Below are 21,348 nucleotides of genomic sequence, written 5' to 3'. Positions count from 1 at the left end.
TTTGATGGTCGTGCTCATGACAATTAAGGACCGGTTCACGAGTTTCGGTTGTGAAACATTAACCGTGCCAACCACAAGCCAGCGTGGGCAACGGCTTTACCTTTTGTATAGCATAGTTCATTGCGGGGCACCAGACTGAGAAGTGGCGGAGATAAGCCCACGGGGGTCGCTGGGGAGTCCATGCCTTGTTTATAAGGGGGTGATTATGATCCAGGAACGGTGCGCTGTGGTGGATTGTGTTGTGCGAGGGGTACTGTCACAGCTCCTTTCTGAGGTACCGTGGTGGTATCAAGGCGCATGGTGACATGTCGTGGGGCTGTGTCTTGTGGGTACAGTGGTACACCTCTGGTCAGAGTAAAACTATTCGAATAGCCGTGCCCGCGGTTATGGGCGGGTTTAACAATGTCTTTCGTGATTAGTCTCATACCTCTCATCATAATAAAAGATACTATGACTGGTAATAATTTGATTAGCTCCTGGTTTGGAATGGTATATTCCTGGTTTGGAGATAGAACTGTGCAGCCGGGATTGGTTGTTCAGAATGGTTGGGCCTATGCAACAGGGTATGTTGTATAGCGTTGGATTAATATTGTTTAAATTATTACTCAACTGTTTTACCAAATTCTGAAATGTTTATTAAATGCTGTTTATGCAAATGAAACCCTACTATGCCATCCTTTGTTATCCTGTGCACTTGCATATTTGCTGAGTGGCTTGCTGAGTATGTCATATACTCACCTTGCAATCATTCATCAGAGGAGGAGTTCTACAGTGATGCTGATGGTGTGGAGGATTAGGTGTAGCCCTGGTCAAGCTGCCTGTGGAGTGGAATCGTCTGCGCCGTTTATCTTATTTTCTGCTGCTTAGATCTTTATTGATTGAGAGGAACTATCTACCTCTGTAATGACATTTTATTCGCTTATTAATTAGAGTAATAATTGTACTCTATTATCAATTTGTTATTGTGTGCCTCGGCTGATTCCTGGACGAGGGTTCGTGCACATGTAAGCGTTTGGAATTTTGGATAGAAATTCCGGGCGTGACAGTAAGCTACTACACATGTTGGGAATCATGATAATCTCAGGTCTAAGGATCCAACATCAACACTAAATGGGATCACTGATGACACAACACATATGGCTCTTGCAATATCTCATATTGGGTCTATTCAACAACATGTTCCCCAACATGTGTCCACATTATTAATTTGGTATCTCTATACCATGATCCATGAGACATGATCATCAATTAATACATGTGCTGATCATTTAAATATATTTGTTCTACATATGATATTTGATCAGGGATCCTTTAGAAATAGTAACAAACAACATAAATAGTCTCATACTCATTAATCAATAATGAGCTATCTATTTCAGGTAACAAAGTCGGATAAATATGTAATTATAGTATGTGATACAATCATCTCTATGATTACCTCTAGAGCATATCACAAACACTCCCGACGAGCATATGACGTCCTCCAGCGATATGATGGCCACCACCTTCAACCTGCAATGGTCTATCTCGGGCTGTACGCCTGTACCTCGTCGCATAAGAGCAGGTACAATAACGTGATTAAGCTGGCTCCAAATTTTCTATCACAAACCTAGATTAAGCTAGCAAAATTGAAGAGAGAGAAATGAGCAGGCGCTTAACCTGGCGCTGGGCGCTAGCGCTTCATCCGAAGCCGTATCGCTCGCATGCAGCCCACGAAGGTGATTAAAAACACGTTATGTAGTTCCCACAAGAAAAATCCCTGATCCCCTCCTCCACCGCATCTCAACCACCGAAAATCCCATCGCTCCGCCGCCCCTCCCTTCGCGTTCCTCTTCGCTCCTTGGACGCGCATCTTCTCCGCTCCCTGCGCGTGAAATCTTCTCCGCCCCCTTGCACGCGAAATCGCAGGCGACGTCTCACGTTCCTCTCCCTCTTCTGCCCGTGCGTGCAAAATTCCCTCCTCCTATGCGCGCGAAATCGCCGGCGCCTCGTGTTCCTCTTCCATAGCCCCGCCGCACGCCAGCCCTTCGCCATTGCCTCTCTCTGATCCCGCTAAATCTTGCCACCGATGCGCGCGAAAATGCCTCTCTCCCGCCAAATCGAAGCCAAATTGATGCCCAACAATCTCCCTAGCCGGCTCCATTGATCGATATGAGGATGGTATCTAATGGTTTATTCTCTGAAACCATGTTCCTGATTTGGTATTGATCATGTTGTGTGTATTCGTTGGTGCACCAAAATATATACAAAGATAGAGGTTAGTATTGATCACAACAGCTGATATATCCCTACAAGTATTTAATGCTTTTGTGCTTTAACCAAGGCAGCTTATAGCTAACTTATAGCTGCTATACACTATTGACCTTGCTCTAAGGCAACGGCTGGCGTTCGGAGCAGACTAGGTCGACAGCAGCGCGAGGACGGCCTCCTTCTTCAACCTATATATACATCATCATGGTGAACAGTGGAAACCTGCTTTGCCACCACTGTGCTGCAGGACAATGTCGGGTGGGGGATCAGCTTCGCGATCGTCATCGTGGATTCGTGGCCATGGCCTTCTTCCTCACTTTCCCTGCCCTCCCCTTGGGCGATTTATATTCCCCGCACAACGAAAGGGCGGGTGGAGTATTACTATTGTAAAATTTCGAATCAGAAATTTATTTTTTAAATCTTTTAAAAATAAATAAAAAAATAAAAAAATCGGTGTACATGTACAGGCCAGTCACGGGACGAGCCCACTCACCAGTCTCTGTCGGGTTTGCATTCTCAGCGTGCATCACAAACCTCCAGCCAACAACCCATTCGAACTCGGCGTAGAAACTCAATTCTAAGGTACTCTCTCCGTCCAAAAAAACCCCAATCCTGAGTTTAAACCTGGACACACATATAGGTTTTTTTTGGACGGAGGGAGTAGTTTATTAGCACATAATTAGTTAGATAGAAGGTAAAAATTAAACAATAGATAAATATAACTTTTCAAAACAAGATTCCTATAGATTTTTTTATAAAAAGAACGCATCATTTATCTGTTTGGAAAACACGCAAAAAGAGAGAGAAGAAGATGCTAACTTATACTCCCTCATTCCCTAAATGTTTGACGCCGTTGACTTTTTTAAACATGTTTGACCGTTCGTCTTATTCAAAAACTTTTGTAAAATATGTAAAACTATATGTATACATAAAAGTATATTTAACAATAAATCAAATAATAGGAAAAGAATTAATAATTACTTAAATTTTTTGAATAAGACGAATGGTCAAATATGTTTAAAAGAGTCAACGGCGTCAAACATTTTGGGATGGAGGGAGTACTTTCTCTTCCCCGAAAAAAAACTTATACTTCCTCTGTATCAAAATGTAAACATTTTTTAGGTGGGCACGGGTATTAAGAAAGTTGGTGAGAATGATTAGAGTATATATATGATTGGTTGAGAAGAGAAAATAGATGAAAGAGAACGATTCTGATTGGTTGAGAGTAGGTAGGTGTAGAAATAGTTTTATTTTGGGTCAAGATATTATGCTAGAAATAGCTACATTTTGATATGGAGATAGTAATTTCAAATACATCCAAGGTGTGTTTAAGAGGAGAGGAAAGGAAAAGGTAAAAAGATATACAAGTAAGCCATTAGCATATTAGTAATTAAGTATTAATTATTTTAATTTTTTTAAAAATATATCTAATATATTATTAAGACAGCTCGAAAAGAAGGCACCATGTTCTGTGAAGGCTAGAAATTCCCACATTAATCGAAGAGAAAGAAAAGAAGAGTCCAAATAGAAATACGATCTAAAAAATAACTGAAATTCAAAATTAAAAATAAGTAATATTGAAAGTCCATATAAAAACCCAATACGTGTTTAATTAAAATTTAGAATAAAAAATAAATAAATTGCTGAAATTAGAAAAAGAAAAAAGAGTGTTCGAATAGGAATACAAATTTGAAATTACTAAAATTAAAAATAAAAAAATATTGAAATTAGAAAAATAAATATGATTGTTAATGTAGGAATACAAGTTATAAATAACATAAATTTAGAGAAAATAAAGAGAGTTAAAGTAGAAATATGATTTAAATATAGCTGAAATTTAAAATTAAAAATAAATAATATTAGAAGTAGATTCTACATAGAACCTAATATGAGATTAATTAAAACCCAAATAAAAATTAAAATAAAATATGAAATTAGAAAAAATAAAAAAGAGAGTTCAAGTAGAATTAGGTTTTTGAAATTTCTAGAATTCAAAATAAAATTGATTATTAAAAGAAGCAATACACATATAGTATACAATATGATGTAAATTTAGAATAAAAAATAAAAATAAAATTTAAGTAGGAATACAATTTATAAATAGAAACCATCAGTATAAAAGTTAAGTAAGAATGAAAAATATTGAATGTTGAAAGAACCGTCAATATAAAACATAGTGGTAGTAAATGAAAATAAAGTGAGGAGGAGCAACGAGCTCATAAATGAGTAGGGTGGCTGTGGTTGATGAGGTATCTATAAATAAAACCTCAAAAATGATTATATATGATTTTTAGAGTCCCTATGACGATTAAGATGAGGATAGCAGACATGCCGTTAAGCACGGTGGTTGGCGGAACTTTTAGAAGTAAAAAATGAAACCAACAATAATCATTTTGGAGTTTTAAAATCCCACTAACACTAAAAAGGGGAGGCAACGGGCGAGCTGTAAAGGAGTATAGTAGAGATATTTGACATGATTTCTAAAAATTATAATAACGAAACCCGACGACACAATAAAAACTAAAAGGTCCAAATTTTAAAGGTTATAAGGAGAATTAATAGAAACTGTGGTAGGTCAGGAAAACAAATAAAGGAGTAAGGGATTGTGACTCATATGACTTTAAAAACCTATAAAATTAGAAACCTTAGAAATATAAAGTTTGATCTTTTAAAGTCATAACGCAACGAGATGGCTATTTTATAAATTTAAAGTAAAATCATGTGAAAAATAGATAATTTTGTAGGTTCTAGCCACGTAATTACGCGTGCTACTCAGCTAGCTAATATCGAAGTTAGTACACCGTTTAACCTTTTTTTAGGAAGCGCGGGGCATGGAAAACGAGTGGATTTTTCTCTCTTTTGTGCTGCTGTCGAACGCAGCTACGTGTCAGTGAATAGAAAAGGTCCCAGCAGAACACAGTGTTCCAACAATAATTATGAGCAATGTGACTGATTTTAGTCCCTCTCCCAAATTCTTTGGTAGCTCCGTCGTCTCATTTACTGCTACAGCGATAGTGCGATGGACATGGCACCATCTCCATTTCCAGCTCCGTCTCCCTCTTCTGCCCTGCCATTGCCCCCTCTCCTCAGGTTTCTCTCTTTCTCTCTCTACCGTTGGGCTCAGAGTTTATTTAGTTCTTCTGCACTTTTTTGGTAGGATTCTATCTGTTTCAGAGCATTGTTTAGGTATTTATATATATCTCTATGCAAGTTGCAAGCAAATCTTTCTTCTTTTGTGGTATTAGTTCTACACCTGAACTTTTTTATGGATGCAAAAAAAGATATCAGCATCGAAGGAAGCAGTCTTGTTCTTTATGAGTAGGGAGCTCATTTCCCCCAGGTTAAATTGTGGGATGGATCAAATAATTCAGGGCTAATTTTTGTTCTGAACTTGATTTCGTAGTTTTTTGTGTATTCGCATTCAAGATTGAATAGGATAAGAAATAGGGGTATCTTTGATTCTAAATATCGTAGTCAAAGATTCTAGCTGCTGGCAAATATATATGGATGGAAGAAAAACTATAATATATGATTTCTTCCTTCCCTGCAAAGTAGTTAATTTGACCCCCCAAAAAAGTTGAACTTATCTTTGTTATCATTAAATTTTTAAGTTCCAAGCTGACAGAATATGGTGTTTGCTTGCAAGATATTAGTCGTTCACAATATATGCAGTCAATAGTGTTACATATCTTCTAATATCGAAATTGCGTGATGGCGTTATTCTAAGACGAAAATCGGATATGAGAAATCTATCAGATGAAAGACCAAGAACAGCTATAGAGGGGGGGGGGGGTGAATATAGCAATTCAAATCTTGCCCCCGAAAATACTCATCAAGCCGGATTTCTCAAAATCCTTACTAGAACCGCGGCTATTAGAGAAGCCGGATCTAGAAAAGAAGAGAGAAAAAGAAGAGAGAAGGAATTCCCGAAACTAGAGGAGGAAGAGAAAAGGAATTCCCAGAACTAGAAGAGAGGTGAGGAAGAGAGAGCAAAACTCATCATCGCAAAGTTCAAATTGCAAGCGGAATTTAAATTGCGGAATTTAAATGGACAAGGCAAAAATGAAATCCTTCAAATCATTTCTTTTATAGGTGATGCAAAATAACCGCTCAACTAGGAGCAAACATACACCTTCAGAGAAACATTAACACAAACTTAAAATCTCTCGGACAAACACACTCCAAACTAATCCTAATACAAAAGCCTCTCGGGCAAACACACTCCAAACTCACACCGAAACTCTCTCACGGAGCATCTCAAAAGGATTACCAAAGGAGCAACCTCCACCCTTGCATCCATCTCTCTATTTATAGCCTAAGACCCCTAAGACATTGTCTCAAATACCCCTAGGGCGAAACCATAACTCAGAACAGATCTGGTCCATCCATTGTTCCTTCTACCCAAAGGAAAAGCTCCAGATGATTGCCACCTCATCGATCCGAACCCTCACATGCTCTTCTTGCTGATGGATCCGCGTGCTCCCCATTTGCACCAACAGGAAGCCGCCACGTTGCCGCGTGAACCCCGCACCTCCGCGCGCCGTCTCCCATGTGCCTGTGCCTTTCTCCCGGCCGGGCCCGCATGCCAGCGAAGGAGAGCTCGTCTCCTGCGCGCGCTCGGAATTGCGTGGGTCCCTCGCCCACGCGCGAAACCGATGCCGCCACGTCGCCGAACCACTCCCGCGTGCACGCTTGAAACCGCCTCCGTACGGTTCCCGCGCGATTTTTCTCCGCGTGTTTTGTGAGAGCGCGATCAAATCCAAGATCGCCGCGTGTCCGCGTGGAGCCGCGCCTGCCGCGTGTCCCTCATGCACGCGCCGTCGCCGAGACCTCCTGCCTTGACGCCCTTGCTTGCCGAGCTGGGCCGTCGTTGCTTGGATCATGCTGTCCTGCTCCATCTTGGACTGGGCCAGTCCGGTCGAGCCGTGTGGCATCCTGGCCGAGCCCATAATCACGATGGATTGGTGGCCTCCCTGCCAACCAATCACAGCACACATGCATATCACCTCGTGCATGCATGCAAGGCTACAGTGATCCCATTTACTGTAGCAACAGTGCATTTATACAGTCACTTCTCCTTCCAATTTCTTCGTAAATCCCGGCGCTTGCACTTGACCTTGCGAAGCCCGTTACGAAGACCTCCTCACACGGTGTCCGTCCACCGTGTGCATCCTTTTGTCCAATCTTGTCACCCGGCATCCTTGATCGCTTTGGACCTCAACTCCTCCCTGAGTCTAGTCCCGATCCGCCGTTGACCAAGATCGACCCCGATCACCTGCACACACATGAACCAAACAACCGTTGTCTTTGGCACAGATGTCGCAACCTGACCAATGTTAGTCCACGCACGCACTTCTTGCATTTCCGGTACTTGTCAATTTCCCATCACAAAAGAACTATAACCACACATGGTTTCACAATCTCCCCCTTGATGGGAACATTGACAATCTCAAGCAAAATTTTGAAAATTTGATTTTTGATTCACAAAGCAAACCATTTTGCAAAAGTCGAACTTTGGTCATTTTGAAATCCCTATGTGCCAAACTCCCCCTTTCACCAAGATCTAAAGCAAGTTTTAATTTTCAATAAGTGCAAATTTCTCTCCCCCTTTGTCAATGATGCCATCAAGATCAAAAGAGAAAAAAGTGCAAGATAAAAATGAGATGAAACTTGCAAATTTTAGTGTTTTGAGAGCTTTGAGAGTTATCTAAAGGCATCAAAAGGTAGACAAGGATCACACAGATACAAGCATGTGCTCAAGCCTAGCTAAGCATGTGCATAAGAAGTATGAAACATGTCATGAATATCAAGTTAGTATCGCCAGCAAGCAAAAAGCTTTCAAGTGAATTAGAAGAAGCTTAAAAGGAAGCAAACCAGCTCATAATCATGCAAGATTTACATAATCAAGGCAATGAACCCATGCTAATGTGCTAATGCCCAGTTCATAAAGAGTATCAACATGATAACAAAGCATAGAACATGAGCTTTTAATCTTTTCTCATGACTTTTATTTTTATGATTTTTTTTAATTGCTTTAAAGACAATAGCACAATCACGACGGTCCACCTGATCTTATCAGTCAGCAAGTGATGGTTGTGCCAAACACTGCCGTCTGACCTCAATCAAGTTTTCCAGCTAGAGTTCCCATTACAGGCTGTCTCAGTGCTATCTTCGGCACTACTCATGCGTAAACGCACTCAGTAGCCCGGACAAAAACAGAGATAAAACTTGTAAAGCATGATTGATACAAAGTGTGGACGCATAAGCATGAGCATTCATAAGCATGTACTGACAGTTATTGCAAAAAGAATGTAAACATGGCATGAGTATGAGATGGATACTTCAATTTAAACAAACTTCTAGTGCAAGCATTGCACATTGATTGAGTTCAAATGAATAGTCAATTTAAGCAGGTTTCAACAAGCCTGAACAGCATAACATGATCACACAATCTACTTAAGCAAATGAAAGCTAGACAAGAGATCAAACTAGCATAAGAGTGATACATGCATAGCATAGTGATGACCAAGAGATAACAAGCAAAGCTCAATTGAAGAGTGTATAATCCAATGCATAAAGTAAACATGATGCAATATGTTACAAATGCATGCAAAAGAAAAACAACTCCCCCTCAAATCAAGCCATAGGGGTGGATCACCCCTAACTCACTCCGCAAGAACTCAAAACGAGAGCAATCAAGTGGTTTTGTAAAAATGTCTGCCAATTGTTTTTCAGATTCAACAAATTCTAGCACAATGGTACCTTTCTCAACATTGTCTCGGAGAAAGTGGTACCGTATCTCAATGTGCTTGGTCCTGGAGTGTTGAACTGGATTTTTTGCAATATTGATTGCACTTGTATTATCACAAAGCAGAGGAACACCAGAGAAAGACAGACCATAATCTTTCAGAGTTGAAATCATCCAAAGAACTTGACTACATGCACTAGCAGCAGCTACGTACTTAGCCTCAGCTGTTGATTGAGCAACAGGAAACTGCTTACGAGAGGACCAAGAGACCAAAGAAGTGCCAAGAAAATGACAAGTGCCAGAAGTACTTTTGCGATCAATCTTACACCCAGCAAAATCAGCATCTGAAAAAGCTCGAACTGAAAGGGCAGAAGAGCAGGAGTACCAAATACCGTACTCAAGTGTAGACTTGATGTAGCGGAAGATGCGCTTGACTGCTTGGCGATGTGATGTTCTTGGAGAAGCCTGAAACCTCGCGCACAGGCACACGGAGAAGTGGATGTCCGGTCTTGACGCAGTCAAGTAGAGGAGGGAGCCGATCATGCTTCTGTACTCGCGCTGGTCAACTTCTTCACCGTCCTCATCAGGACCAAGCGATGAAGTAGTTGCCATGGGAGTGGCGATTGGCTTGCAGTCGGCCATGTCGAACTTCTTCAGGAGCTCTTTGGAGTACTTGGTCTGATGTACAAAGATTCCTTCCTTGGTTTGCTTAATTTGAAGTCCAAGGAAGAAAGTTAGCTCTCCCATCATGCTCATTTCGAATTCCCTGCTCATCACATCAGAAAACTGGGCAACAAGTGCATGAGAGGAGCCACCAAATATGATGTCATCAACATATATTTGGACAAGAAGAAAATCAATGCCACTATGAAGAGTAAAGAGAGTTTTATCAACTGCCCCCATTTCAAAACCATTTTGACGCAAAAAGGTTTTCAATCTTTCATACCAGGCTCTGGGAGCTTGTTTTAAACCATAAAGAGCTTTATCAAGTTTGAACACATGATTTGGAAATTTTGGATTTTCAAAACCAGGAGGTTGTTTGACATAGACCTCTTCCTCAATAACTCCATTCAGAAAAGCACTTTTCACATCCATTTGAAAAAGCTTGAAACCTTTTGAAGCAGCAAAAGCCAAAAGAATTCGAATAGCTTCTAATCTAGCAACTGGTGCAAAGGTTTCTTCAAAATCCAAGCCCTCAACTTGGGTGAAACCCTGTGCAACCAGTCTGGCTTTGTTTCGAACAATTGAACCATCTTCGCCTAGTTTGTTTTTGAAAACCCATTTTGTTCCAATCACATTAAATCCCAAGGGGGGTTCTACCAAAGACCAAACTTTGTTTCTTTCAAAATTTTCTAACTCTTCATGCATGGCATTAACCCAATTCTCATCAGATAAAGCATGACAAACATTTTTGGGTTCAAAAGAGGCCACAAATGCTGAATTGACAAGATCATAAGACCGATTTCTAGTTACCCTTTCACCTAGGCCTCCGATCATCAAGTCAGGCGGATGTCGGTTCTGGATGTGTCGGGGAGCTGTCGGTCCTGATGTGCCACCATCAATCTCCTCAGCTGCTGAAGATGATGTAGTTGGTGCATCTCCTGAAGGCGATGTAGTCGAAGGAGAACCGGTTTCTTGCACTGGTGGTGTACTGTCTAGAGGTGGAGGAATGGAATCATCGTCATCATCATCTGAATCCTCATCCACAAAGATGCTTTCATCTGGAACACCTGAAATTTCTGGTCTAGCTCCTGGGCTAGCCTCATCAAAAGTGACTTCACAAGTCTCCACAATTTTGTTAGTTGAAAGAACATAAACTCGATAAGCCCGAGAATGAGTAGCATAGCCAAGGAAAATGCCATCCAATGATCGAGATTCAAACTTGTCCAAATTTCCAGATTTAAGAACAAAGCATTTGCAACCGAAGACCCTGAGATGTGAAATTTTTGGTCGACGACCAAATCTGAGCTCATATGGCGTCTTGTGCAAGATAGTTCTCAAAAACACACGATTGGAGATAAAACAAGCAGCAGAAATAGCTTCAGTCCAGAACTTTCTTGGAGTAGTAAACTCATCAAGCATAGTTCGTGCCATCTCCACAAGGGTGCGGTTCTTCCTCTCAACCACCCCATTCTGTTGTGGGACATATGGCGAAGAAAACTGATGTTCGACTCCAGAAGAATCACAGAAAGATTCAAATGCAGAATTTTTGAATTCAGAGCCATTATCACTTCGAATGGCTCGTAGAGCACCAGGAAACTCCAAAGCCAAATTACGAGCAAGAGACTGAAAGAAGCCAAACGTTTCCTCTTTTGATTCAAGAAAATAGACCCAAGAGTAGCGAGAGAAATCATCCACAACAACCAAGACATACCACTTCCCCCCAACTGACTGGACCCGAGCAGGACCAACCGTATCCATGTGAAGCAGTTGTCCCGGTCCATCTGTCATAACCATTGTAACAGGCTTGTGGGAGGAAGATGTCATTTTCCCATGACGACATGGTGCACACACAAGATCTTTCGGAGCTTTCAACTTAGGCAAACCCCGAATCAAATCCATACCACTAATGCGAGACAAGTGGTCAAAGCCAATATGACCAAGACGTCGATGCTAGAAAAACAAATCCCTATTCTCTGAGGCAATGAGACAACGAGAAGGACCGGGAGCAGAAGAGTCGAAGTTAGCAAAGAAAACTCGACCAACTCGAGAAATGTCAAAAACAGGAGATTCAGAAGCATCAAGAACTCGAGACCTGTCCTTTTTGAAACGAACATCCAGATTTTCATCACAGAGTTGTGAAACAGAGAGCAAATTGTACTTAAGCTTACTTACTAGTGCCACATCTTTCAGCATGAATTTGTCATTGACCTTGATTGTTCCTTTAGCCATCACGTGTCCACTGCTCGCATCCCCAAAAGTGATGGTCTCATCACCGGATGCACAAGTGAGAGAAGTAAACCACTTGGCTTCACCGGTCATGTGGCGTGAGCAACCGGAGTCCACAAGCCAAGAATTACTTCTCCCCACTCCAAAATCCTACAAGAAAGACACAGCAGATCTCGATGATTCAGTACTGGGGTTAGTGAGAAATGACTTAGGAATCCAGTACTGAACCATGCGAGGAGTACAAGCATCTTTAGTGTTATGAGCAGAATTATATGCAAGATGACCATGTCTGTTTTGCCCCAACCTTGCTAGGTCACGTCGAAGGTGCACATCTCGGCGAGAAAAGCGAGATACACCACTTGAACGACAATGACACGCACACTCGAACCTCTCAGGGACTCTAGTAGCTCTTCTAGTCCTAAGACGTTCTTGTCGCTCTTTTCTAGCCTTTCTAAAGCAGAAACTTACCAAATGACCAGCTTTCCCACAATAGGTGCACTCATACTTGGTTTTCTCTACAGGCTTGGTTTGTTTCTGGTTTTGCTTGTGCTCAACTTGTTTTGGATTTTTGGGTCTAGGTAACTCTACAGGCTTAGACTTGCTAGTCATAGGTACCATCTTTGGTTCTGAGGTTTTGGGTGTACTAGAACTAATGTTTCCAATGAAACCTGCAGACTTGAAGGTTATAGGTTTTTGAGCTAGTTCTATCATCCCATCTGTGACACCTAAAATCTCATGGGTACCTATCCTCAAAGACTCAGCAAAATCATAGCCTATACCTTGATTGTTTATGGACACTTTGGATTGGTCTAGGATCATGTTCAACTTTTTCTTTCCTTGAGCAAACCTCTCTAAAGATTGTTGTAGGTATGAGTTCTCTTTCTTAGCAGACTCAAGATCAACTTTCAGAAAAATGCATGATGAACAAGAATCAATAGATTTGATAGAATCAATGATAGTTTTAGCATCTTTTAGTTCAGTTTCCAGGATAGCACAATTAGCACATGAAGAATGAATAGGTTCCTTAGTAGCAAAAGATTCTAACAAATCATTCTTGGTCCTAAGCATGGCAACTTGTTGTCTTAATTCATCATTGTCACTAGTGAGAATGGGACAATTTTCACACCTACCAATCCTATCATGAACAAATTTTTCTTTTAGTTCTTTCAATTCCATCTCAAGCAAACCCATATCAACTTTCATTTCATAGCAAGTAGAGCAAGCAGCACTAGCACTAGAAGGATTCCCAGCTCCTAAAGCACATGATTTGAACTTATCCTTGAGGAGATTAATTTCAGAAAGATATGAAGCACAAGTAGAACAGGTATCCTCCTCAGGAATCATGGATCGAAGCCTAGCAATTTCTAGCACCATTCCATCATTTTCAGATTTTAGTTTCTCAATTTTATACTTAGAAGACCTATACTTGTCACTAATTTCAATCATCAAGTGTGCCATTCTTTCTTTGCTTAGTTCATCATCAACAGAGTCATTATCTAAGCAAGAATCATCACAAAGAGAACCATCCAAGGAAGGGATATCATCAAGACATACCTCAGGATCCTCCGATGAGTCATCCTTATCCTCAAGTGCCATGAGACACAGGTTGATGAAGTCCTCGTTGTTGGCGAGACAGCACATCCCGGAGAAGTCCTTGTCCCCCTTTTCTTGATCATCATCGTCGGAGTCGATGTCGCTAAGCTGCACCTCCTCAAGAGCCGCCAAGACCTTGTGGATCGCCTTCTTCATCAAATCCTTCTTCCCCTTTCGCCCTTGTCCCTCGGGCTTCTTGGTCGTCTTGTCACTCTTCTTCTTCAACTTGGGACAATTCACTCTTATGTGGTTAGGCTCTCCACACTCAAAACACACAAATGGTTCATTTTTTCCTCTCTTTTTATCTCTCACATTTTTGTAAGCTCTTGAGAATTTTCTAGCAAAAAGAGCAAGATCATCTTCAGGGATCTTCTCTAATTGCTCCTTAGTGACTGAGTGTAAAGCGGCAAGAGAGAAGCCACCACACACAAAAGCTGAGTCATTAGAAGAAGTACTACCAGAGGGATCAGCTACCAAAGCCATGGAGTGTTTGAGGCCTTTCCGATGGAAAACATCCATCTCATGGGTTTTTAGCTTTGAGTAAAGCTTGTCCATGGTAAGGTCACTCAGAGGTGCACTCTCTGTGATGGAAGTAACTTTCATTTCCCAAACACCATAATCAAGACAATTCAAAAGATGACGAGCATTATCATTATCAGAAAACTCTTTTCCAACAGATCTTAACTTCGAAACAATTTCTCCAAAACGCTTGAAATAAGAATCAATGGACTCTCCTGGGTGCATCTCAAATCTTTGATATTCTTTATGAAATTGATTCTGACGAACCAATTGAATATCATTGTTTCCCTCATGGAAATTGCACAGAGCAGTCCACATGTCATGAGCGGACTTGTGGTGTTGAACACGATTAAATTCACCAGAAGAAATTCCACCAATGATTGCATTTCTTGCACGATAATTAAAATCAACCTGAGCCACATTTGCAGGCGTGATGTCAGCATCATCGGGCATAGTGTAAGGTGATTTAACCTTATTCCACACATTATGCCCTTGCGACTGGAGGTAGGCCTCCATTCGTGCCTTCCAAATGACAAAATTGTGTCCATCGAAAACAAATGGTTTCGCAGAGTATTTTTCCTCCATAGCTGCGTTCGTTGCCACGGTTAGGTCACAACGAACTTAACCGGGCTCTGATACCAATTGAAAGACCAAGAACAGCTATAGAGGGGGGGTGAATATAGCAATTCAAATCTTGCCCCCAAAAATACTCATCAAGCCGGATTTCTCAAAATCCTTACTAGAACCGCGGCTATTAGAGAAGCCGGATCTAGAAAAGAAGAGAGAAAAAGAAGAGAGAAGGAATTCCCGAAACTAGAGGAGGAAGAGAAAAGGAATTCCCAGAACTAGAAGAGAGGTGAGGAAGAGAGAGCAAAACTCATCATCGCAAAGTTCAAATTGCAAGCGGAATTTAAATTGTGGAATTTAAATGGACAAGGCAAAAATGAAATCCTTCAAATCATTTCTTTTATAGGTGATGCAAAATAACCGCTCAACTAGGAGCAAACATACACCTTCAGAGAAACATTAACACAAACTTAAAATCTCTCGGACAAACACACTCCAAACTAATCCTAATACAAAAGCCTCTCGGGCAAACACACTCCAAACTCACACCGAAACTCTCTCACGGAGCATCTCAAAAGGATTACCAAAGGAGCAACCTCCACCCTTGCATCCATCTCTCTATTTATAGCCTAAGACCCCTAAGACATTGTCTCAAATACCCCTAGGGCGAAACCATAATTCAGAACAGATCTGGTCCATCCATTGTTCCTTCTACCCAAAGGAAAAGCTCCAGATGATTGCCACCTCATCGATCCGAACTCTCACATGCTCTTCTTGCTGATGGATCCGCGTGCTCCCCATTTGCACCAACAGGAAGCCGCCACGTTGCCGCGTGAACCCCGCGCCTCCGCGCGCCGTCTCCCATGTGCCTGTGCCTTTCTCCCGGCCGGGCCCGCATGCCAGCGAAGGAGAGCTCGTCTCCTGCGCGCGCTCGGAATTGCGTGGGTCCCTCGCCCACGCGCGAAACCGATGCCGCCACGTCGCCGAACCACTCCCGCGTGCACGCTTGAAACCGCCTCCGTACGGTTCCCGCGCGATTTTTCTCCGCGTGTTTTGTGAGAGCGCGATCAAATCCAAGATCGCCGCGTGTCCGCGTGGAGCCGCGCCTGCCGCGTGTCCCTCACGCACGCGCCGTCGCCGAGACCTCCTGCCTTGACGCCCTTGCTTGCCGAGCTGGGCCGTCGTTGCTTGGATCATGCTGTCCTGCTCCATCTTGGACTGGGCCAGTCCGGTCGAGCCGTGTGGCATCCTGGCCGAGCCCATAATCACGATGGATTGGTGGCCTCCCTGCCAACCAATCATAGCACACATGCATATCACCTCGTGCATGCATGCAAGGCTACAGTGATCCCATTTACTGTAGCAACAGTGCATTTATACAGTCACTTCTCCTTCCAATTTCTTCGTAAATCCCGGCGCTTGCACTTGACCTTGCGAAGCCCGTTACGAAGACCTCCTCACACGGTGTCCGTCCACCGTGTGCATCCTTTTGTCCAATCTTGTCACCCGGCATCCTTGATCGCTTTGGACCTCAACTCCTCCCTGAGTCTAGTCCCGATCCGCCGTTGACCAAGATCGACCCCGATCACCTGCACACACATGAACCAAACAACCGTTGTCTTTGGCACAGATGTCGCAACCTGACCAATGTTAGTCCACGCACGCACTTCTTGCATTTCCGGTACTTGTCAATTTCCCATCACAAAAGAACTATAACCACACATGGTTTCACATCAGAAAAGAAGTGTGAGTTATGATACAATTTGCTCCATATAATCTTCTTGACTTTCTTACATTTTCCTATATTATCATTGCCCAGATGGAGGATGGCTTGTACGAAGTGCGTGATCAGTAGAAGGATTATACTACTGAATTAATCTCGAGTTCTTTTAGTGGTTGGGTTCTTTCCAACAAGGCTTACATGGAGGCAGGGGCAGCAGATGAGGAGACGCCACTGATTCAGCACCTGCCTCCGGAGGTATTATTCTACTACCTTGCCATGATCTCTTTTGCCTAGGTATGTAACAAAATATTGCATCTCCATGAGACACAAGACATCTACATTCTACCATTGATAGTTTGGCTTCAGTTTGCGGCGCAGAAACAAGAAACGAGTTCTTGCAGTATATTGTTCTTCAGCGAATCTTTGCAGAAATTGTCATTATGTGTAACATAAATTGGTTTTGGCATTGTCATTCAGGAACAATGTTCACAATACACATGTGATGGAACAGTTAATAGTGACAAAAAGCCTGCACTGAAGCAGAGTACAGGGCATTGGAGAGCATGCTTCTACATTTTAGGTACTTCTGAGAAGTTCACAAAATTATTCTGTTTGTGCTCCTCAATTTCCTTGATTAAACATACGTAATTCACCTACCGAGTCCTGAACATGTCATAGGTGCTCAATTCGCTGAAACCTTGTGCTTCTTGATGGTTTCGAAGAACTTAGTCACGTACCTCACGAGTGCGCTGCACGAAAGCAACATCGACGCTGCACAAAGTGTGTCTATTTGGATCGGCACTTCCTTCTTCACACCACTCATTGGAGCCTTCTTGGCTGATACATATTGGGGAAGATACTAGACGACAGTTATTTCCCTCTTTATTATCATCATCGTAAGTGCAACAAAACAGATCAGTAGCAACTGAATGATATAAGCTGCAGTCTCCTCTGTAATTTGCTGCTCTGAAGAGTTGTGTTTTGTCAGGGAATGCTCATTGTGACGGTTTCATCATCACCATTGTTCCTGAATTCTTCTTACTGCAATTGGAACATTTGCCGTGCCACGGTCTACACAGGGCTCTACCTTACTGCCGTTGGAAGTGGATGTATGAAGCCCTGCATTCCAGCCTTTGGAGCCGATCAATTTGACAGTGCTGACCCGGTGGAACGGCTGGCGAAGGGCTCATTCTTCAACTGGTATTACTTCTCAATGAACGTCGGCTCACTGCTGTCGACGACTCTGCTTGTCTGGGTGGTGGCCAACATAGGGTGGAGTGTCGGTTTTGCGATCCCGATGCTACTCTCGGGGTTCGGCCTCGCCCTGTTTTTCGCTGGTAGGAAGGTTTACAGGTACAAGAAACAGGGAGGGAGTCCACTAACAAGGGTGTCCCAGGTGGTGGTTGCAGCTGTAAGGAATCATAGGCTGAAATTGCCTGATGATAGCTCACTCCTGCATGAGGTTTCAAAAGTGACTGAAGATGATTACAGGACTCAACTCACCACTCAATTCAGGTATTGCTCATTGCATCAACCATCAAGGTTTATGTCTAGTTACAGCTTAGAGTTTGTGGACACAATACTCAACTTATACTTTCCCCGTCTTAAAATATAGCAACCTATATCTATGTATCTGAATAGCTAAAAGTTGTTATATTTAATGTAGTATTATTTAGTACAGTACAAAATAATGTATTTCCCGGGAACAATTCTCACTGTCAATAAGGCTCCCACGTTATTCTAGACCATACGTTTTAGAAAATCATCTGTAGTTGATTTGACTCTTACCTCGTAGGAGGTAATTTGTCATCACTTACCATATCATTTCATTTATAAAAACATATACATTGATCCTCTACTAATATTCCTGAATGTCAAATACAAACATCAAACACTTTTGAAAATATACTGACAAATATTATTAAAAGGTTGAACATATACTCCCTCCGTCCACAATTATAGGGGATTTTGGTCCCTGGGTTTGTCCAAAATTATAAAGGATTTTGTTTATCCCGAGAGGATCATTACAACAGCAATCAATAATCCCACTCCCATCCATTCACATATGAAAAGACACACAGAGAAAATCATGTGTACTACTAGTACTAATCCCCAGTCCCCACCCTGTAAAGGAAAAATAAAATATACCCCGTTCCCACCATCCCTAATCCCCATATGTCCTTAGATGCACTTTTCCCCTCTTCCTTAGGCCATGTTTCGTTTGTGGGACTAATTCATTTAGGACCTATTTGTTTCAGCTTAAGATTATTGTAATCTAGATTATTAATTCAGATTACTCTAAGCTGGATTATAATAAGCTAACATAAAATAAGCTACGAGTTGTTTGTTTCTCTGGATTATTTGAGGCATCTAAGGGTAGTGGGTCTTTAGCCACTCAATAATCTGGAAAAAGCTTCTCTAGAGGAGATTATTGGATTATAGTAATCTGGCTTATAGATTATAATAATCTAGCATAATAATCTACTTGTTTGTTTCAGCTTACTCATAATAATCCAGATTATAATAATCCTAAGCTGAATCAAACAGGGCCTTAGTCTCTCTTGGAGGTACTTATAGGGACTAAAGTAACAACCTCTCTCTTCTCTCTCCCTTGGTTTACGTGCCTTTAGTCTCTTTTAATCCCTCGATCCAAACAGTAGTGGACTAAAGTTTTTTAGTCGAGGGACTAAATGATCCAAACAGAGTCTTAGTTAGTGCTAAATGAGAAATAATCCCTTATAATCATGGACAGAGGAAGTAAATTTTAAGAACCAAGTAGCATGACAGTTTATGGACATCCTGGATTAGTTTCAATTGTCAAAAAATTTAAAAATGCAAAACTGTGGTGGAATTCGGCTATCTTGGGTTCATCCACTCTTGTAACATTTGCGTGGTATATATCCAGGTTCTTTGACAAGGCTGCCATCTTGTCCGACGAGATCTCGCCGGCGCAGTGGAGCCCGTGGAGGCTGTGCACGGTTTCGCAGGTGGAGGAGCTGAAGATGCTGCTGCGGATGTTCCCGGTCTGGGTGTCCATGGTCGTCTTCTTCGTGGTGACCGCGCAGATTACGTCGACGCTGATCGAGCAGGGCATGGCCATGGACGGCCGCGTCGGCCCGTTCACCCTTCCGGCCGCCTCAATCGCCACCTTCGACGTCATCAGCGTCCTCGTCTGGGTGCCCGTCTACGACACCGTGCTGGTGCCACTGGCACGGCGCGTCACCGGCAAGGACCGTGGCATCTCCCACCTGCAGCGCATTGGCGTCGGCCTCGCGCTCGCCGCGGTGGCCATGGCGTACTCGGCGGCTGGGGACGGCGCCGGCGCCGGTGAGCATCATGTGGCAGGCGCCGCCGTACCTGGTGCTGGGCGTGCGGAGGCGTTCAGCGTGATCGGCATGATGGAGTTCTTCTACGAGCAGTCGCCGGAGTCGATGAAGAGCCTGTGCACGGCGCTCGGGCAGCTCGCCATCGCGGTCGCCAACTACCTCAACTCCGGCGTGCTCGGCGTGGTGGCGGCGGCCACCACGCGCGGCGGCGGAGCCGGCTGGATCCCGGACAACCTCGACGAGGGGCACCTGGACTACTTCTGGATGATGGCTGTTGTTAGCGTCCTCAACCTGCTGCACTTCTTGCATTGCTCAATCAGATATAGAGCCAATAACAACACGCTGTCGTCTTGACATTTATACCTACACTCTTCTTGGGTGCACATTCGTCATGGTTCATGCCAAATTAAGTATGCTAGCCGTTAACCCGTGCGTTGCATGGGATATTTATTAACACGCTGTAAATATTAAATTATAACTATATATTGGGTATCTTATGAATTATAACGACTTGGTTAAAAAAACACTTAACATCAATTGCTAATTGCTATTATTAATCTCTAAAAAAAATACTGAGTTGAGAGTATGAGATAGGAACATAATTCTTAATTATGAAATCATAAAGTATTAAGTTCTGAAAAAAATGAAGAGTTTGTATAGTACTTTGTAAGTATAAACAGTTGGTTAGATTAGTAGCTCTAATTATGTTATTCTTATGTTTTAAATTATCGCATTCAGAATCAGAACTGATAAGTACAAAGTTATACTTGTAGTTGAGTCCAATTTTATTGCTTTTAAATTCATTAATTATGAATATCTAAACTTATAATAATTAAATTATGAATTTATAAATTGTAATAGATGGGTTGTACCTAACATGTACTCATATTTTAACCTATTCAATTGAAGGTGATTATTTTTTCCACTGGATTTCAACTGTTTTTATACCCAGCATGGGATTGAATTTAGAAATAGATAGTTTAGTCTTGGTTAACTCACCTGTAGGCAAAAAGAGACCAGAAAAAAATTCTGCCCGTCTATATGAAGTAATAATTAATTATTGCAAACACATACCCTCTAGTATTAAAAGAAATATTTGCAACTAAAGATGGCCATGATGTGAGGTTTGTTCAGTAAAAAAAGTAGGCGAATATATAGCTAACCTAGTATATGACATTGTGATAATAGTGAAAGAAATTAATAAGGCTAATTGATAAAAGATCAGAAAAACAATATCATTGTCATATATACTTGTGCTCATCCTTTGTATGCGAATGCAAGCAGAGCCTAAAAGAATTAGGTCATGAAATTTGTTCATGTCCTCAACTGATTGAAAAATAGATAGGTACGTATAAAAAACTACCCTAACAAAATCAAAATTTAAGAAAAGAATTAGTATAACCTGATCTCCACGCTCCGATTTAATTTGGATTTGCATAGATCAATCTATCTTTATGATGTGAGTGTATTATGCATATAGGAGTATTATTTTGTAAACACATAGTAACCTCCTTGTTTAATATTGGGCTGGATCAAGCCTTCGTCAAGCTAATCCTTCGTACATATCAAAAGCGAGGCAATCAGCATGACTCATGGATATAAATTGAACATTGATTAGGATTAATCAAAAATCAATGGCGTTAACTTATATTATTTTTTTTATCATAATAGTTAATACATGAACATACATGACTCAACAAGAGGTCGTTGGATGGCCAAATCTTCATTGCACA

General features: G+C 41.8%; 1 pseudogene; it reads left to right on the top strand.

Annotated features, from left to right (window-relative positions):
* Positions 1–5,239: 5,239 nt before the first annotated feature.
* On the top strand, positions 5,240–20,060 carry LOC127786032 (protein NRT1/ PTR FAMILY 8.3-like; annotated as a pseudogene).
* The last annotated feature ends 1,288 nt before the right edge of the window (positions 20,061–21,348 follow it).

The sequence above is a fragment of the Oryza glaberrima genome, chromosome 10, assembly GCF_000147395.1.
Source record: "Oryza glaberrima chromosome 10, OglaRS2, whole genome shotgun sequence".
Lineage (NCBI taxonomy): Eukaryota > Viridiplantae > Streptophyta > Magnoliopsida > Poales > Poaceae > Oryza > Oryza glaberrima.
The sequence above is the reverse complement of the archived record's forward strand: the minus strand, read 5'-3'. Positions and strand labels throughout refer to the sequence as shown.